The sequence below is a fragment of the Panthera pardus genome, unplaced genomic scaffold (assembly GCF_024362965.1).
Source record: "Panthera pardus isolate Hobbes unplaced genomic scaffold, ASM2436296v1 HiC_scaffold_25, whole genome shotgun sequence".
NCBI lineage: Eukaryota > Metazoa > Chordata > Mammalia > Carnivora > Felidae > Panthera > Panthera pardus.
The window spans coordinates 43,060,481-43,080,246 of NW_026526821.1; the positions used below are offsets into that span (position 1 = coordinate 43,060,481).

At 50.6% G+C, this 19,766-nt stretch overlaps 1 long non-coding RNA gene across 1 annotated transcript; it reads left to right on the top strand.

Annotated features, from left to right (window-relative positions):
- Positions 1 to 225: 225 nt before the first annotated feature.
- Positions 226 to 5,762, top strand: LOC109274684 (uncharacterized). The gene is made up of 4 exons (XR_002083773.2): positions 226 to 607; positions 4,245 to 4,374; positions 4,932 to 5,038; positions 5,614 to 5,762. It is a non-coding gene; the product is annotated as an uncharacterized LOC109274684 (long non-coding RNA).
- Positions 5,763 to 19,766: the final 14,004 nt, after the last annotated feature.

Below are 19,766 nucleotides of genomic sequence, written 5' to 3' on the forward strand. Positions count from 1 at the left end.
CACCCTGAGAAGGTCCTGGTGGTTGTGGGCACAGGTCACCTGCCCAGCTCCCAGATCCCCAACCACTCCACTCCAGGAAACATGGAAAATCCAGAAACCATCCCAGCCCCAGCTGTACTCCAGGAAGAAGCTGGGCAGACAGCCCAGAATTACACAAAATGGACTTTGGGCTGATTGCCCAAGCTGGACTAACGCCTCCACCTTCTTAGAAAGGGCACTCTTGCTGGAACCAAGGCCACAGCTTGTCACGAAAGCCAGACATTGGCAGAACGGGACTGATGGGGCAGGAAGGGCCCCTTGGGGTAGACGAGGCACATCCCTGATGCCTCCCCCAGTCTGCCAGTCAGGGGAGGGGAAGGAGACCCTCAGGTGCACAGAACACAGATAATCCACATTGTTACAGGCCGCCCGGCTGCTTCTGAGAATGGACTTTAAGGTATTTGGGACTCATCCTCCACAACCTTGCCCTCAGCAGTGACATAGTTTGGAAGTGTAACGAGATGGTGCTCCTCAAGGCAAAACTGAGAAGTCAGAACCAGGAAAGAATGACTTCATATCCTGTACTCGTGTTAGAATACATGTAACCTATACCTCTGCAGCATTTAAGGTAGGATTTGACTGATTATGTAAATCGCTTTATTCTCAATTATCCATTTGTCAATATCTATTCATGGAGCATCTACTATGTGTCAAGCACCATAAGAAAAAGACATCTTTTCATAAATAAATAGGTGTGTGGATAGGCAAAGGACACCTCTAGAACAGTGGTTCTCAACCAGGGTCCCCAGGGATATTTGTCAATGCCTGTGGACATTTTTGACATTTGTAGGCAGAGGCCAGGGTCGCTGCTAAATATCCTACAATGCGCAGGACAGCCCCCACTGAACAGAGGATCATTTGGTCTGTACTGACCTTCTCACTGAGTGCATGTAATACCTATTTTTTTTCAAAGAATAACTGTGCCTCAGGTTGGCCCTAAGTATTTGCTGGTCTTCTCCGGCCTATAGAGAGAGAAACTTGAAGAGGAGGGCAAACCAAGGACTGCACAATACCTGGTGCCTATAGCCAGTGAGCCCATCTAGCCTCCTCTAAACCAGGGTTTCTCAGCATCAGCACCACTGACATTATAAACCAGATCATTTTGTCTTGTGGGAGCTGTCCTGCGCACTGTAGAATGTTTAGCAACTTCTACCCTGGCTTCTACCTACTAGATGCCAGTGGTGCCCTCCCCCCTCCACCCCCGTCATGGCAAATAAAAATATTTCCTGATATTTCCAAATGTTCCATGGGGGCAAACTCACCCCTGGTTGGGAACCACTGTGCTAGAACCACCCTGTGCAAATGCAAATACAAAGAAATTTCCATTCACCGACCTCTCGAACTTACAGTCCAGCTGAATCCTCAACTCGACAAATAACCACACAAACAGGCCCAAGGACATAAAGAGAGCAGACGGTATGCAGAGCAAAGGGTTGGGAGGATGCAAGCTGCCTGTGGGAAGGGCTGCTCACAGATCTCTGGGGGTGGAAAGGGGCCTCAGGGCTCCTCTGAACCAGAGCAGGAAATAGGGCAGGAGGCAATGCGGCCAAAGTCACACAGTGAATGATGGCCAGGTGAAGCTGAGATGACTCTATCCCCTGTAGCATCCCACGATGTCCCTGGGGGATTTTCCTTGTTCTTCATTCGCTGGCTCCGTGGGTAGCCCGGAGTCTCCTGGTACGCTCCGCTCGAAAGTGATCACTATGATGGCACATAACCAGTATCATGTGTTTGGGGTATTCACGCTGTCTTTCTAGATAAGCAATATCTCAGCTGTTCTCAGCTGCATAGCAGCAGGCTCCCATGGGAACCAGCTTGTTTGTGGACCCACAGAGGTGTCTCCCGGGGCGGGGGGGAGGATTGCGCCAGCAGCTGGCTGGAGCAGACCCAGGAAATGTCCTCCGTCACTGTGGCTGTGGCCCCTTCTGCAGCCACACGCAGCTGAGACCTAGGGAACCCCAGTTTGTGACAAAACTCTCTGACTTCTCCACAGAAGAGAGCAGCAGAGAGGAATGGCATGAGAAGCAAAATCCACCTTGTTTCAACTTCTTTTAAAAGGCAGATCAGGGGGCACCTGGGTGGCTCAGTCGGTTGAGCATCTGACTTTGGCTCGGGTCATGATCTCACGGTTCGTGGGTTCGAGTCCCGCGTGGGGCTCTGTGCTGACAGCTCGGACTGGAGCCTGCTTTGGATGCTGTGTCTCCCTCTCTCTCCTCCCCTCCACTTGCATGCTCTCTCTCTCTCTCTCTCAAAAATAAATAAACATAAAAAAGCAGGTCAGGTTGAGCCTGGCCTTGGGCAATGAAATCAACAAAGCCCATTCATCTCTTCTTTCCTTCTGGTGTGAAAAGCTGGTTGCCTTCCCATAGTTAAAAACCCAGGCTTTGGAGCCCGACTGCCTGGCTTTGTAACCCCATTCTCCTACTTCCTGGTTGTGTGATCTCAGACAAACTACTTAACCTCTCTGAGCCTGAGTAACTGCACTGATACAATAGACGTAATGACAATGACCTCTTCATAGTAACATTATAGTCAGCTGAGATAAAAACGTGTGATGTTCTTAGCACGTTGGCCATCTCATGGTAGCTATGAGGGACATGATTTCTGCTGCTATTATTTTATTATTAATCATAAATATAATAATAAGTACCTTACCATGGCTCGTGAGCTGATACGTAGAGCCTAATACTAATTTTCACAAATGAATTCCAGTTTGGGGTCAAAAGCGTTGAAAAACTAATGTGAAATTTCTTATCATTCCTCCAACATTCCATATTGGAAAATAAAAGGGTCTTTTAAAAACATCCGAATGGTGCTGTAGCTTGTCTGAACAGCTAAGACATGATGGCCCTATTCTTGGTTTCGGCTCTTTTCCAGCTGTAGTGTTTTTCTCATTGATCAGAGAGAAATCCCCAAGGTCTGGCAAAGGAAGCTTTTAATTGCTCTGGATGGACCGATTTCTGGCATAGCTGCTCAAGCATATAATTGAGTAAGAGAGAGAGAGAGAATGAATCACTTTAGATTATTTTGAGATAAATATACAGTCAGACCTCCCCGTTTCTGACCAGACCTAAAAGATACCCCAGAACCGGGCCCAGCTCTCACAAGCTCTGGGGAACAAGAACACAAAGCAGGAAGTGCATTCTCCTGATCTTTAACAAAATAATAATGGGTGAGAGTAACCATCGCTATCCTTTATCATTTGTGCTTGCCGTAGGTTGGATTTCCCCAGGAGCGGCCCCTGACACAAGCATTCCAGTCAATCTAGTTTATCTGGAGGGAATGTGGGAAGCTCTGGGCAGGGAATGGGAAAATGACATAGAGAACGCAAGTCAGACAGGAGAGGATATGCTATGAAACAGGTGACCACCGGAGCACTTGGTGCTTAATCCCCATGGGAACTGTGGGGGGCGGTGCAGAACTCTCGCTTTGAACATCCTCTCCTTCAAGGGATGAGGGAGCTGTGGGATTTATACCCCAAGTCCCCTTAGTCCTTGGGTGAGGGCTGCTCCTGGAAGGTGTTTATTCTGGCCATCACCAGTGCAGGCAGCCAGAGGAAGCCCCCCCGACCCCCCTGCCGGGGCAGTCACAAGGAGTATCAGGGCCTTCTGGAAAGGGGGTGCTGCCAAGGACAATAAAAGACAATCCCCACATACCATGATCCCCCCATTTCCCCACTCAAAATATCCAAAGGCGTTATGACCTGGTTGATATGTAATCTTTTTAAAAGTAGATGAAATATATTTCTAACGATTGATTGATTATTTACGGTACATGCCTACAATCACATGTGTGATAATATGTTAACTTAGTGCTCTCTTCACCCTGGGCCCCTGACTCCATATCTTGCCAGGTCTTCCAACTCATCTTGGTGCTCAGGGTCCTCATCATCATCAAAGCCACCTTCTGAGTCATTGGAGTGTCTGAGTGCATCTTCTACCCTCCCCTCTCAGTTCTGGCGATACAGCATTTTTGGAATCTGGAGAATGCTTTGGGTGGCATTTTCATCCCAAGCCGGGAGAGCCTCTTTGCATAACATTGGGGCAGCTGTTGTTCCATTCATCCCAGAGGTGTCAGTGTGCTATCTCCATAAAGTAACCACTGATGGTGGCTTTCTTACTGTCCTTGTTTACACTCCCTTTGCAAAGCTATGACGCCACACCCTTGGGGACCGGGTCTTACCTGCTTTTTATCAATTTCTTCAGATGACCTTAGTGAGCGGCCAGAGTGACCACCAAGAGGGGTTGTTTCAGGTGACGTGTCTCACCCAAATAGCACCTGTCTGTTCACAATAAAGTAACGGAGAACACCCCACGCCAGGAAAGATTGTGCAAGGTAATTTTTGAAAATAAAGAACTTCCTGGGACACCCGGCTGGCTCAGTCAGTTAAGTGTCCGACTCTTGATCTCCACTCAGGTCTTGATCTTGGAGTTATGAGTTCAAGTCCTGTGTTGGGCTCCATGCTGGGGGTGGAGCCTTCTAAGAAAAGAGGGCAAAAGCGAAAAGGAAAGGGAAAGGGAAGGGAAGGGAAGGGAAGGGAAGGGAAGGGAAGGGAAGGGAAAGGGGAGAGGAGAGGAGAGGAGAGGAGAGGAGAGGAGAGGAGAGGAGAGGAGAGGAGAGGAGAGGAGAGGGGAGGGGAGGGGAGGGGAGGGGAGGGGAGGGGAGGGGAGAAGGGAAGGGAAGGGAAGAGGGGAAGGGAAGGGAAGGGAAGGGAAGGGAAGGGAAGGGAAGGGAAGGGAAGGGAGAAGAGCTTCTTATCCCAGGGATCATCTGGGGAGTAGGGAACTTCATGGTGTATCCAAAATAGTGGTCCTGATGGTTATACACATAAACTCATCTAATCTTCACAACCACCCCACCAGGTAGACTCTCGTGTCATTCTCATGTCACAGATGGAGACACTGAGGCCTTGAGTGGTTCAGAGAGCAGTGAAGTGACAGCCGTGGATGTGGACGCAGCAGGTGCATGCTCTCCCCATCACCGCACTGCCAGCTGACAGGTGAGCATAGCCATGTCCACATGGGTACCTGGTAGACTCCCTTACCCATCAAGAAACCCTGGGGGAGGGGAGGGACGCCTGGGTGGCTCGGTCAGTTGAGCATCTGACTTCGGCTCAGGTCATGATCTCACAGTTCATGGGTTCAAGCCCGGCATCGGGCTCTGTGCTGACAGCTCAGAACCTGGAGCCTGCTTTGAATGCTGTGTCTCCCTCTCTCTCTGCCCCTCCCCTGCTCATGCTTTCGCTCACTCTCTCTCTAAAAAATAAACTTTAAAAAGAGAAGAAAACCTGGGGGGGGGGGCGAGCTTCAGCTGACCCAGCAGTATAGCGGGGTCCTCTCTCTCCTGCCCCTTCTTCCCGAGCTAGGGAAGCAAGAGACAACCTCCAGCACTCCAGCTGAAAACCTCTGTGAGGAAACACAAAGATCGTTTTCTGTATGCAGGGATCTGGGGCTCCTTCCAAAAATGAGGCCCAAGACCATTTCAGATGGGCAAGCAAGCGTCTGCAAGCGTTTTAAAAAAAGGACAAAACAGAAAAACCTCAACTCCCCGTTTCCTTTCTCTCTTGCTGGTCAGTCAGTCACACTTGGGGTATTTGCTGACTGACCGAGCAGAACTGGAGAGGACAGTAAGGAAGAGGAAGAATTCAGCATGGTGTCCTAGGAAGACTGACAGCCTTGGAGCCACACAGGGCTGAGTTCAATACACTTCCCCCCTCCCCCCCCCCCCCCGCCTCAGCCAACGGCCCTGTGAATACTACCCTGCCACACACTGTGGAAAATTAAAGGATGGTAGAGAAAGAGAATCATCACCTAATGCAAAGAGACAGAAAGACAAAAACACTTAAAGCCACAATAATCGGGGCACCTGGGTGGCTCAGTTGGTTGAGCATCTGACTCTTGATTTCGTCTCAGCTCATGATCTCATGGTTTGTGGGATCAAGCCCCGAGTCAGCCTCCACACTGACCATGGAGCCTTCTTGGGATTCTCTGTCTCCCACTGTCTCTGCCCCTCCCCCACCAATAAATAAATAAACTTTAAAAAAAAAACCCACACAGTAATCATAATAGCCCTGCATGCACTTTATGTGTACACTGTGTTTGGGACAGGCCTTCTTGTCATCAGCATTTTACAGATGAAGAAACTGAGTCTCTGGGACATGAAGGAATTTTCCCAAAGTCACATTGAAAAGGCAGTGGGGCGATTTGAACCCAAGTGTCACTGGAAGCAGAAGAGAGAAGGGAGGGATGGTGAGGGCCCTGGGGGGCTGCATGGCATAGACTGGGTCCCTTGAGTTGGGGGTGGGGAGGTGCCTGGATGGAGAAAAGAAAGTCATTTCGGCAGTGATGGGGAGCCAGACACCTGGCTTCCTGCCCTTGCCCAAGCAGGGGCCTCTCTGCCAAACCCCAAGAGCGTCCCTTGGGTGACAGATGGTATGCTTGTCTGCCAGAACTCTTCCTCCTCACCACACTGGAGAGCAGTCCGGTCCAGGCTGGGCACCAACAGCCGGGTCACGTGGAGGAGAGCCCTCGTCTCACCAGGCCTGGGGGTCGAGGGTGCCCGCTGGCCACATTTGCGCCCCTGGGTCCCGGGTAGAATCTCCCACCTTCTGGAAACCAAGATGTGAGATGAGCTAAGAGCAAGAAACCAGAGAGGAAGAACAGCGCCCCAGTAAAGAAAAGACAGGGGCCCGTTCTCCCCCAAAGAGCCTGTGAGAGGAGGCATCTTGGAGCCACAGGCTGCTGAATTCCCATGCAAAGCCGTGGACATCCCAGTGGACCTGGAGGTCTCACTGGAAGGCCGCCCTTGGCCTTGCTCTCACATCTCTTCACAGCTGTGATGTGCAGAGTTCTCAAGGGCAGGGTTTCAATTTTGCAAATGGACCTTCAGAAAATTGTTCCTCCCGGCTCCCTGCGGCCAGCCACGTCAGCAAAACATACCCCTGAAGAGCCGTCTGCTGCCAGCAAAGCCGGGAAGCGGCCCAGAAGCCAACTCGGGATGCTCTGTTTTAAATTAGCCGACGGCCGTGCCCTCCCACTGGTGACAGTAACCAGATTTGGGGGTAAGCAGGACTGCCCCGTTTTATGAACATCTGAAGGACAGTCCCCAAACCATACCATGACACTCGGACCATCTTCCAGGCCACACGGCACCTCCAGCTCCTGCGGCCCAGTGTCCTCGGGAGGAAAATGAGAGGATCACGCGAGGTGGCTTCTGTGACCCTGTCCAGTTTGGACAGTCTCTAATTCCAGTGTTTCCCTCTGCCTCTTCGGTAATGCCTCTATGAGATCTGTTGGGCCAGGCCCCTTGGAGATCCCCTCACTATCTAAAAAAAGGAACACGTGTACTTTGTGGTAATGGCACTAATGGAACTCACAATGTGATTTCAAGTAGACATTTGTCATTCTTTGGCAGTCGTTTTCCTATTTGGGGGAGAGGGATGCTCCCCACCATGGGGAGCGTCCCTGCCTCCTATTCCAGCAAAGGCATAGATAGGTTTTTGCCCAGACACTTGGATAATGCTGGCCAGGACTTCAAATGTTGAGCCAGAGATGGAAACACTCAGGAACCATTTAGCATTCATTTCATGGTGGCAGCAGCTTGCGGCTGAGGTCATGGCCAGGGGCCACCAGTAGTGACGTCCAGAAGTGGCAGTGTCCAGAGATGGTGTCCAAGCCAGCCCATCCTGTGCCTTTGCCTATAGTCCTGCCACCAAGCCACCCTCAGCCCCAGTCCGTTTTCCAAGCCCACAACTGTGGGCTCTCTGTAAATTCTACAAGCCATCTAATAACCTCCAGTATATTCTTTTCCTTGTTGTTAAAGTTAGCTACTATTGATTTCTGTTGCTTGCTCCCAACTCTGACTGATACAATGTGTCAAACCATTCTTTTTTAACTTGAATTAAAAAATGACAAAGAGGGGCACCTGGGTGACTCAGTCGGTTGGGCGACCGGCTTCGGCTCAGGTCATGATCTCACAGTCTGTGAGTTCGAGCCCCGCATCGGGCTCTGTGCCGACAGCTCAGAGCCTAGAGCCTGTTTCAGATTCTGTGTCTCCCTCGCTCTCTGACCCTCCCCCGTTCATGCTCTCTCTCTGTCTCAAAAATAAATAAACGTAAAAAAAAAAAAATTAAAAAAAAATGACAAAGAATAATTTTAGGGAAAACAGGATAAAATTATGACTCTCATAAAAGTATAAAGATTTTATGTAACTCGTTCATTACTGAGGGATGGAGTTGAGGTCTTCTAACGGGCTCAAAGGAGATTTCTAAGAACCACATACATACAAATAAGCAGCATGCTGACGTGACCTTACAAATAGATGCAGAAGTCTATCCACAGGGCAACCGTCAGTTGAGTTCCACTGGATGCTACTAATTTGTATTTCTATGAACACAAATCATTGGCATCATTGTCTGTTTTCGATGACTTACAGGGTCGTAAAAATAGCTTTTCAAAGACAATGAAAGACAGAGACAATCTGGAAGGGTGCTCTAGACAGGACACCCAGTGATCTTTTTATTTTTCTTATCCATTTGAAAGTTTTTCACTGATTTTCCCTGACAATAACACCGGAGATGACCTCATGGATGGAAGAGACAATGAAGGCTACACTCAGAGGGTCCCAACCAATTCAGGCTGGAATTGTGTGCAAAATTCTTGGAGGAAACGGAAACTGAGCTGGGTCTTCAAGGCTGGCCAAGAGTAGAAGGGAAGGGCATTCTGGGTGGATGGGGCAGTGTGAGCACAAGTTTGGGGGCAATCAGGAGCCTGGCACGTTCCATCGGCAGAGTGGACCTGTTCCCTGCCCCCCCCCCCCCCCCGCCCCGAAAAGCTGGTTTGTGAAGAAACTGGCTTGTAACTTATTATTGTGGCTCTCAGAGCTATTCATAGTCTCAGGGTAAGAGAAATAAGATGAGAAAATTAAGGGGCGCCTGGGTGGCTCAGTCGGTTAAGTGGCCGACTTTGGCTCAGGTCATGATCTCGCGGTCCGTGAGTTCGAGCCCCGCATTGGGCTCTGTGCTGACAGCTCAGAGCCTGGAGCCTGTTTCAGATTCTGTGTCTCCCTCTCTCTGACCCTCCCCCGTTCATGCTCTGTCTCTCTCTGTCTCAAAAATAAAATAAACGTTAAAAAAAAAAAAAAAAAAAGAAAATTAAAATAGTGCAGAAATAGTCATCTGAAAAGGATGCTTAGAGGTACCCTGTCCCTTAGTCTGCTCATAGTACACAATCTCGGGGTGCCTTCCTAGTGACTCTGTCTTTTCTGGGACTGTCCCCTCTTCCTTGCTGAGGATGAAGCAGCAGACAATCAGGTTTGAAAGAGATGACACCACTCCTTGGGGGAGGGGTGTGTGGGGAGGGGAGTAGAATTTAAACTCAGAAAGATCCAGCCACAGTCAGGTGATACTGACCCTGGAATGGTAAGAACATATAAAATGGGGGCTCCGGTTGTTACCATGGCAACCCAGAGTCTGTCGCACGCGGAGTTTGGGGGAACAGAAGCACAGGACCTTGAGGATATCGTCAGTCTGCGGGGAGACGGGAGCAGGTTGGCAGAGAAGTGCCCACCGCCTCAGGTTGCCTGGCAACCTCCGGTCATGAGGCCCTCGAGGGCTCCTCCTGCAAACCAGGTGCCTACAGAGAACACTTTTTCCCCCTTGAGTTCACCTGAATGGCTCTCAGCTCTTTGTCCCCGCACAGGCTTCCAGGAGTATCCAAGCCCAGAGCTACTGCTTCCCCAATATCTACTCTCCCTGCATTTGGGGCAAAGCGTGCAGAATTATTACGTGAAGCCTCAATGAATGAATGAATGAATGAATGAATCGTGAATGGTACAAAATTCTATCACTTCATTTCTTTCAGGAAGATCCAGGACATTGCGTTTCGCCTCCCTCTTGTTTGTTAATTAAACTGCAATGGCTCCCTTTCACTGGGCACTTACTCTGTGCCAGGCACTATGCTCGGCGCATTTCAGAGGCAGCTGGTGTGATGGTTCAGAACTGGACTCTGAGCCAACAGCCTGAGCGTAAAGCCTGGCTCTGCCTCTTCCCAAGGTCACACCGTTGACCGTTAAGGTTAAGTTACCTTAACCTCTCTGGGTGTCGGTTTCCTCACTCATACAGTGGGAACAATAACTTCTCTGCCTCAGGTTGTCGTAGGGATTCGGTGAGTGAAAACAGAGCACTAAAATGACACCTGGTACAAAATAAGTGCTCAGTAAATACTAGATACAATCTTCCAAACACCCTTCCAAGGTAAATACTTGTATAATTTTTGGAAACAAAAATTATGCTTAGAGAGGTTAACTCGTCCCCTGAGCTCTAACTAGGAGCTGAGGTTCAAACCGTGGCTGATTCCAGAACTGTTTGCAGAGTCATTATGTTATGTAGCTTAGTGTTTATTATGCATCTACTAGGTACACTGCTCAAGATGCTGGGGATGTAGATGTCACCAAGACACATCCAGTCCTGGCCCTCATGGAGCCTGCCACCCCAGCCCCCAGCACCCTCACTGGAGGTGGAACCGGCTGGACCTTCAGAGCAGCCTTTGCTGGAGCCCCGTGCATGCCCGCTCCCTCAGTGTGCCTCAGACCCCTCCAGGGACTCAGGCTTGTGGGCTGGACCGTTAACGTGTCAGGGAAGAAGGGAGAAACCCATCACAGGAGGGACACCCTCTGTGGGTGACCCACGTCTCCACAAGCCCGCTGCATCATTCACCGAAGCTGGCAATGTTTAGATCTGTCTTTTAATAAAATACAGTCTGACCTGGAGTCAAGCTGGAGGGAGACCCATCGTCCAGCCACGTGGCCCGACCCGGCTCTCTGCTGGTTGGTGGCAAAAGCTTAGGGAGTTGCTCAAGATGCCACGTAGCAGAGGCAGCCTCTGGGTCTCCGGCCCATCCCACTGCTCAAATCTGCTTCTCATTAGCTTCAAAAGTCAAGCCTGGCTCCCTGAAGGGCTGGGAGGGAGGGCTTGGCCGGGCTGTTCACCGCAACTGCCTGGCCTCCCTGGCCTTGGTACTCTGCGCCCAGCCCCATCCATCAGCACAGCTGACCACTCCGGGGATCCTCTCACCCACGGGCAAGAAAAGAACTAATTAGAATTGAGAGCATTCACCTTCCCGAGGAGGCTTACAGTTGTCTGAAGGAGGGCCGCGTTTTCAGGGACAGGAATTACGGTTTCGTTTTAGAATAGCACAGGGAAACAGGAGGCTGGAGGGGCCTCTCTCTGCATCCTAGATGCCTCAAAGGCTGTCAAATTCCACAGTCTTACACTTGCTCATGGAGCATTTATTGAGCACCATCCCCGTGCCAGGCATTGTGTGGGGGCCCCACAGCCTCCTGCAGATTTAGGAGCTCTCAGAATCCAGAGGCAGGAAGAAACGTAAAAATAATGAGTCACCAAGCAACAGATTGCTGAAGGCAATACGGAGGAGTGTAGAGAGTGCTACAGAAATAGGAGAGGAAACAGCTTCAAATTAACAGGGTGGGGAGGTGGGGAGGAGGGGAGAGTTAGGAAACCCTCCTGGGGTGACAGGAAGCCGAGGATCTTAGAGGAGGACCCACACATGGCCCACATAGACAGAAGGCACCCCTCTTCCTGAGCTCTGGGATGGATGGTAGGGCCCATTTTCTCTGCTCCATTTGGCTGATGAAAAGGTAGAGGCACTAAGAGTAAGTAACATCTTCCCCAAGAGCAGACTTGGAGTAAAGGGATGTTTTCTCTGGTCCCCAGTCGCCAGCTCTTTCTGCTTCTGAACTTGGCAGAAGTTTGCCAGGAAGGGAAAGAAAATGACGGAGGAGCAAAGCTGGAAAGCTAAGCCAGAGCCCGCTGGCCACAGGCCTGGCCTGTGGCCAGGACGTGGTCCCGCGTGGGCACAGGGAGCCTGTATGGAAGTGCCCATACCCCCGCGTTGTTCTGCCAGTTGCAAGGCTGGATTCTGTCCGTGTAATTCCGTACCTGTCCTGCAACAGGGCTCCTCACCCCTACATGTGGTTTAAAACACTGATTTTATTTTATTTTGTTTTCAAAGCTTATTTTTGAGAGAGACAGAGAGGGAGCATGATCTGGGGAGGGGCAGAGAGAGAGGAGACAGAGAATGCTGTCAGCACAGAGCCCGATGTGGGGCTCGATCTCACGAACCATGACATCCTGACCTGAGCCTAAATCAAGAATCCAACGCTTAACGGACTGAGCCAGCTTAACGGACTGCCCCCAAACCCTGTGATTTTAAAAGAAGCCTACATGGGGAGAGAGGGGGCATTCCCCTGCATGGCCCCTTGCTGTGCCAGTGGAGGGAGCCGGCAACAGGAGGACCAAAGGGGCACTATCATTTACTGGACACTGAGCGAGCCAGGCCCTCTGCTGAGAACTTCACAAATCCCAGTCCCCTCCACCCTTAAAGACCCCTGGAGCAAATATCATCCGCACCAAGCAGAAGGGAAACGTCTGTGTCAGAGCGGCCTGGAGTGAAGGCAGCAGAGAAGCCCAGCTCTGGCTGAGCTGGGTAGACATCCCAGGGGGTTGCAGAGGTTTGAACTCCCCCTCCCTGCTGCAGGAGGGCAATGTGGGGAGAGTGGGCCCAGGAGGCAGGGGCTCCCTGGTTTCCCCCGAGTCCCCAGGGGTTGGGTAGCAGGACAGGAGCCTGCTTGGTAGGAATAAGGTCAGATGCAGCAGGAGGCACCGACCAGCCATGGGGCAGCCAGACTTACTAAATAAAAATAGAGGGTGCCCAGTTACATTCGAATTGCACATTAACCAGATATAATGTTCATCATAAGGTATCTCACAGTCTAGGGCCATGGCAATGGAGATGAAGAGAAGGGACAAATATTAAGATCTGATTTGGAGGGAGGCTCTATGGAGATGGGCGATGAATGGTTGTGGGCAATGAGGATGTGGAGGAAATTAAGGTTGATCCCAGGCAGACGGGGCTCCTAAGTGAGAAGGGGAGACAGAGCAGGGTCAGATGAGCAAGACAGAGTGCAGACTGTTTCTGCTGATGCTGAATTCAGGATGTCTATCCGAGCCCCAGGCGGAGGCTGCAGGGCTTAAGGAAAGGCCTGGCTGGGGAGCTACTGACCCACGGATGGCACTCAATGACGCCATGGTTCTGGATGTGACTGCCTGGGGAGTGAGACTGAAGGCAGAGACAACGGGCCAGATCCAGTCCTTGAAGACCCTCACCTTTTGCACACAGCCAAAGAAACCAAGTCAGAACAGCCAGGGAGGCCGGAGGAAAATCCACAAGGTGGGTAAGAGGGCAACAGAGGAGGGAGTTTCTGGAAGGCAGGGGCTAACCACAGTGGATGCTGCAGGCAGGCCTGGTAAGTCAGGGAAGTGGGAAACAAAGGCAGCCTACAGTGGGCTGAAGAAAGAACGAGGTGCAGAGTTCGCAGACATGCCCTTGTCCATTGAGAAATCCTGCAGTGCAGCGGGGCTGAGGCTGGGGTCTGGGCAGGTTTCCATCCATGGCTTCCGGGGGCATTTCCCTACCTGGAGCCGTAGAGACGATGACTCTTGAGCCCCCTGTAACCGTCAGTGGGACCCCAGACAGTCAAGTCAAATGGAAATTGTAAAGAAGGGCCTTTTAAAAAGTGTATCAGGGGGCACCTGAGTGGCTCAGTCGGTTGAGTGTCTGACTCGATTTCGCCTCGGGTCATGGTCTCACGGTTTGTGAGTTCGAGCCCTGCATCGGACTCTGCGCTGACCGTGCAGACCCTGCTTAGGATTCTCTCTCCCCCATCCCCCCACCTCTCAAAACTAAACATTAAAAAGAAAATTAAAAAATAAATAAATAAAAGTGTATCAGTGACATAGAAGAATGTGAGGGACCAACACCTCGTGGTATTACCCACACAATGTCCCTGATATGTACAACGGTGTGGATTTCAAAACCATTATAGGAAATGAAAGAAACCTGACGCAAAAAAGCGTCTGTGGTCTGGGTCCACTTATAAGAAGTTCTAAAAAGCAAAACTAACCACTGATAAAATGAAGATCAGAACAGTAGCTGCCTCTAGGGGCAGGTGGAGGTGATTGGCTGGGCAGGGGAGTCAGGGAAACTTCTGGGTGATGGTAGTGGTCTGTATCTGGGTAAGGGTTTGACTCACACAGGTGTGGGCGTTTGTCAAAACTCAGCAAATGGTATACTTAAGAATGTGAACATTTCATTGCATGTAACTTCTACCTGAAAAAAAATGAACGATATTTATTCAACTCTATCTAATGATATACATGTTAAGGTGTTTAGGGGTGTGGTGTACTGAAGTTTGCAACTCCCCTTTAGAGGAACAGAAAAAGAAGATGGATTCCTGGGGAGGCAGAGAGATGGACAGAGATATGAAGCAAACAGTAAAATGTCATCCAGGTGGTGGGTATGGAGGTATCCCCTCAACTTTTTTCAAAATTCACTCAACTTTTCTGTATGCTTGAAATGGTTCATAATAAAGTGTTGGGGGTGGGTGAGTAGAGAAAAAGAATGTGAGAATATTTATTATCCAACCCAAAGATATGTGTTGATAGACAGAATAGTTGGTGGTTGTCAGAGGTGGGGTGGGGGGATGAGGGAAGTGTACCAACCTCCAGTTATACAGTAAATAAGTCCGGGGGATGTCCTGCGCAGCACGGTGGCTAGAGTTAACAAACTGTGTTGCATATGTGAAAGTTGCTAAGAGAATAGAAATTCTCATCACAAGAAACAAAGGATAACTGTGCATGGTGTTGGATGTCAACCTAACTCACTGTGGCGATCATTTTACAATATACATAAAGATTGAATCATTACGTCGTACGCCTATAACTCCTATAATGGTATATGTCAAGTGTATCTCAATTTAAAAAGAAATAAACAAAGATATACATTGACACACACTGTACCTGAGGCGCTGCACCTGCTACCACAGGTGCTCAAAGCTGTATCATCATCAGGGGCCACCTGGGTGACGGCCAGTTGAGGTGATGCCTTCCACCAGAGAACTGTCATTGTCCCTTCTCACAGAGGAGACGCAGGGCCAGGGGCCCAGGTGTGAGATTAGGGTGAAGGAGAAAAGCACGCATAGGTCTGCCAGGAACGGATTTAAAGGAATAAGTCGCTGGAGCTTGTGGGGAGAGTAAACAGCCAGGTGGCCTGGCCCCCAGGGTATGGGATTGGGGTATTCCACACATTCTAGGAGGGCCACATGCCCTCAGGCTTGGGAACAGCTGCTTAAACCTGGTGGTGGAAATATGCCCCATCTAATTTGCCCACTGGTCGGGGGGTTTAAAGAACATTCCAGCTCCACCGTCTATACAACGGGAGAATAGGAAACCCAGAATCTGCCCCCACCCCAGGGTATATCCTTAGGGATGGTCGTCACAACGCTGCTGTAAGCGTGTTTGCCAACATGTGCGTGGTGGGGCGGCTGGTTAAGTCCTTTGATGGTTTATAAATGCAGCGGGATTCTGTGCAGCTTTTACTTTTTTAAGTTTATTTTGAGAGAGAGAGAAAGAGAATGCGAGCAGAGGAGGGGCAGAGAGAGAAGGAGAGAGAGAGAATCCCAAGCAGGCTCCACACTGTCAGCGCAGAGCCCAATGCAAGGCTCAAACCCACAAACCGTGAGATCATGAACTGAACCAAAACCAAGAGTAGGTCGCTTAACCGACTGAGCCACCCAGGCGCTCCTCTATGCAGCTTTTAAAAATGAGCGAGTGCCGGGGCATCTGGGTGGCTTGGTCGGTTAAGCGTCTGACTTCAGCTCAGGTCATGATCTCATGGTCCGTGAGTTCGAGCCCTGCATCGGGCTCTGTGCTGACAGCTCAGAGCCTGGAGCCTGTTTCCAATTCTGTGTCTCCCTCTCTCTCTGCCCCTCCCCTGTTCATGCTCTGTCTCTCTCTGTCTCAAAAATAAATAAACATTAAAAAAAAAATTAAAAAAAAAATAATAAATAAATAATAAATAAATAAATAAAAAATAAAAATGAGCGAGTGCCGCCTGGGGGTGCTCAGCCAGTTAAACGTTGGACTCCGGCTCAGATCATTATTTTGAGGTTCATGGGTTCGGGCCCCGCATCGGGGCTGTGTGCTGACAACTCAGAGCCTGGAGCCTACTTCAGATTCTGTGTCTCCCTCTCTCTCTCTGTCCTGCCCCTGCTCACACTCTGTCTGTCTCTCTCTCTCTCAAAAATAAATAAACATTTTTTAAAAATGAGCAAGGTAAATCTATATGCCCTGGACTTCAAACAGCCTGAATCTTTAAAAAAAAATTTTTTTAATGTTTATTTATTTTTGAGAGAGAGAGAGAGAGAGAGAGAGCAGGGGAGGGGCAGAGAGAGGGAGACAGAGGATCTGAGGTGGCCTCCGAGCTGACGGCAGTGAGCCTGATGTGGGGCTCTAACTCACGAACGGTGAGATCACGACCTGAGCCAAAGTCAGACACTCAACCAACTGAGCCACCTGGGTGCCCCCAAACAGCCCGAATCTGAATGTAAAGTAAAAACAGAGACACAAACAAAAAATATATATAATATATATATATATATATATATATATATATATATATATGTGTGTGTATATATGTGTATGTGTGCATATATCTTTCCCATTCATATATAAAATATATGACTAAGTCTAAATGGATATGAATATAAATATTAATTAATAAATTAATTAAATATATATTGCATGTTATGGACCCCAAATTCATGTTAAAGGCCCAACCCCTCATGTGATGACATTAGGAGGTGGGACCTTTGGGAGGTAGTTAGGTTCACATGAGGTCATGTGGGTGGAGCCCCCAGGATGGGACCGGTGTCCTTGTAAAGGGCAAGAGACTAGACCTTACTCTCCACCATGTGAGGAGGACACAGCCCGATCTCCATCTGCAAACCAGGAAGAGGGACCTCACCAGACATCAAATCTGCCAGCACCCCAATCTTGGACTTTCCAGCCTCCAGAACTGTGAGAAATAAATGTTTCTTTTTTTTAAGCCATTTCAACTATGGTATTGTTGTTATAGCAGCCCAAACTAAGAGTACATAAATGTACACGCACACAGCACCATAAAAATCGTTTGCCACAATGTTAATAAGAGTGGTTACTTCTCCACGATGAAATATGAACGACTTTTCCCTCACTTTCTTCTTGGTAGTTTTCTGTATTGTTTAAAATTTTCACAATAAGCACTTTTGATTTTAGTGAAACAGTTATCATTAAAGATAATTGTGTAGGAGCTTGTAGAGTAAGTTGATATTTGCAAAGTGTTTAAGAGACATTCACTGAACCCCAAAGGTTGGTGGAGACCTCCCTAGTCCTACCCTGAGTCGGGGATGGGGGAAGTGATGAGCGAGGACCCCCACCGGGCTGTCATTCTGTTCCCCTGTCCCTGCCTGAGCCCCGAGACAAGAACAGCTACAGATTTTGTGGGGCCCAACGTAAAGTCAAAGTGTAGGACCCCTTGTTCAAAACTCGTTAAAAATTTCAAGGTGACGACAGCAGAGCCATTAAGCCAAGTGCAAGCCCCTTCTGAGCCCAGGCCTGCGTGATTGCACGGGTTGCAGGACTGTGAGGCCGGCCCTGCCGGGCAAGCCCATCTGAGCAATTATGGAGTATTGGCTGCTAGAGGAACAGCCAGGGAAGAGGCCAGGAAAAATGGTCAAGGAGGCGCTGACTCCAGACACTGCAGCCTAAGTGAGAAAGAGATTCCCAGGGACGCTTCAACCCACCCGGAACCTCACCAGAGCAAGCATGATGAATATTGACAGTGTGCTCCCTGTTTGGAATGCTGGCCTTTGGGAATGGCTAAGTCTCCCGCAAGGCTCCCGATCAGGCTCCATGGGCCCTGGGTGCCAGGGGTTTCATTAGTAAGGGGAGCAAGTCAGGAGGGCCTTCAGGTCAGGCGAGGCATGTGACAGCTAGTCCCCTGTGGTGTCCCCTGGCTGGTCCAAGGGAACCTTCTCCTGGGACCGCCCACACCCTGGAAGCCCAAGGGGCTTCTTCCTGCCCTGTCTCTGTGGGGCTCTCAACCACATCGGGGCTGCTCCACAGAAAACCTGTCTCCAAGCCTCCTGTCCCCCTTCCCACCCCCGCACCCCAGCTCCTGGGCCCCACAAAGACAGCCTGTGTTGGGGCCAGCGACGCTGAGTGAGCAGACAGCCCACACCTCCCCTGTGCCACTCAGCACAAAGGCCCGTCTGTGCGCCCCGCCTGGAGGGCGCGCCACCTCCCTTCCTCTGCCAGGCACTGGGACGCAGCCATGGGAGTCTCCCGGGAGGCTCAGCTCAGAGTGTTCAGTGGGCCAGGTGGCCCAGGAGACAGAGCCACACTCAGGTGAAGCACCTCAGATGGCCTAGGGTGTCCAGAAAGCAGCCGCTGGTTCCAGACTTGCCGGCAGAATGTGGACAGCCTCCCGCCTCTCTGAAGCCTCTCGCCCCCTCCGGGCTCAGTCCTGCTGGCCACTCAAAGCTTCTATCGAGGTGTCCCCTAATCGGGGTCCCTGCCACCAGCCTTCCCCCCCAACCCACCTAAATAAGACAGCAGAGATGGGTACAAAGACCTACAGAGGTCCCCACTGTCTGCAGACAAAAGCCAGCACATCCCCTGGCACTCCAAGTCCTCATCTCCAGACCCACTGTCTCTTCAGACACTCATCTGGCTCCTCCTGGGCCCATGTGGCCCCAGTCCCATTTGCCTTGGAGCTCCTGAGATACCCGTGCTCGGGGCGACCAAGAACACCCCACCTGCGGTCCTCTCCAACTGTTAAAGTCCTTCTCAACCATGTCAACCATTCAAACCCCATCTCCCCAAGTCTTCTCAGCTCCCTCCACTGCCGGAAATGTTCCCTCAACAAACCTTTGTGGAGTGACTACGGTGAGCCAGGCGCAGTCTCCTCTACGAGGTCCCAGAGCACTTTGCATCTCTGCCTTAGCGTCTCGAGGACCGGGGCGGTGGTTAGTTCAGTGGACGCCATGTTCTATTTGCCTTTAGTGCACATGGCAGGTGCTCGTAGGTGGGCCTCAGCTGAAGAGAGCCTCTTTCCTCCATGGACCCCTCAGCAGCTCTCGCAGCCTCTCCCGGCCCTTCGGCCCTCCTGTGACTCCCCTGCACTTAAGCGGACAATTCCTGAGGAGGAGCCCTGCTCTCACCTCCAGCACCTGCATGGCTGTCCTTCTCCAGTGAAAGTTTTTCTCGGCTGCTCAGCCTGCACTCAGAACAGTCTAGAAGCCGGGGATTTAATCCCGCCAGGAGCTGCCCACCACCCACGCAGGTCGGGAGCTGGTGAATAAACCCTGCAGCTTCCACTTCCCAGTAAGACAATCCTGAGGGGAGGCACATCCTACCTGGTTCCTCAGGTGATATCCACAGAGTGGAGTCCTAGGTGCCCACGCTGGTAACTGCCCGTGAACGCGCCCACCATCAGCCTCCCCTTTCCTGTCTCCCTCTCCCCACTCCCTCCCTCGTGCTTCTGGAGTCACCTAGCAAATACACTGCCTGCGCCCAGGTATTGCTGGGGTAGGGTGGGGAGTCGGGGTGTCGGCAGGGCATCTACTTTGGTATAGAATAGCATTTAGGGCCTTCCCCAGGCCTTTGGGCTCACCCCCTGCCATGTTCACTCAGGCCACAGACATTTGTTACCTGCCTGTTATGCATCAGTTAGCTGTGATTTGGGGCGAAGAGAATGTTCTGTGTGCCCCCTGCCCCCTTTTCCCTACTTCTCATTGTGAGGGGAAGAGGAAGGAGATAGAAAGCAGAATCT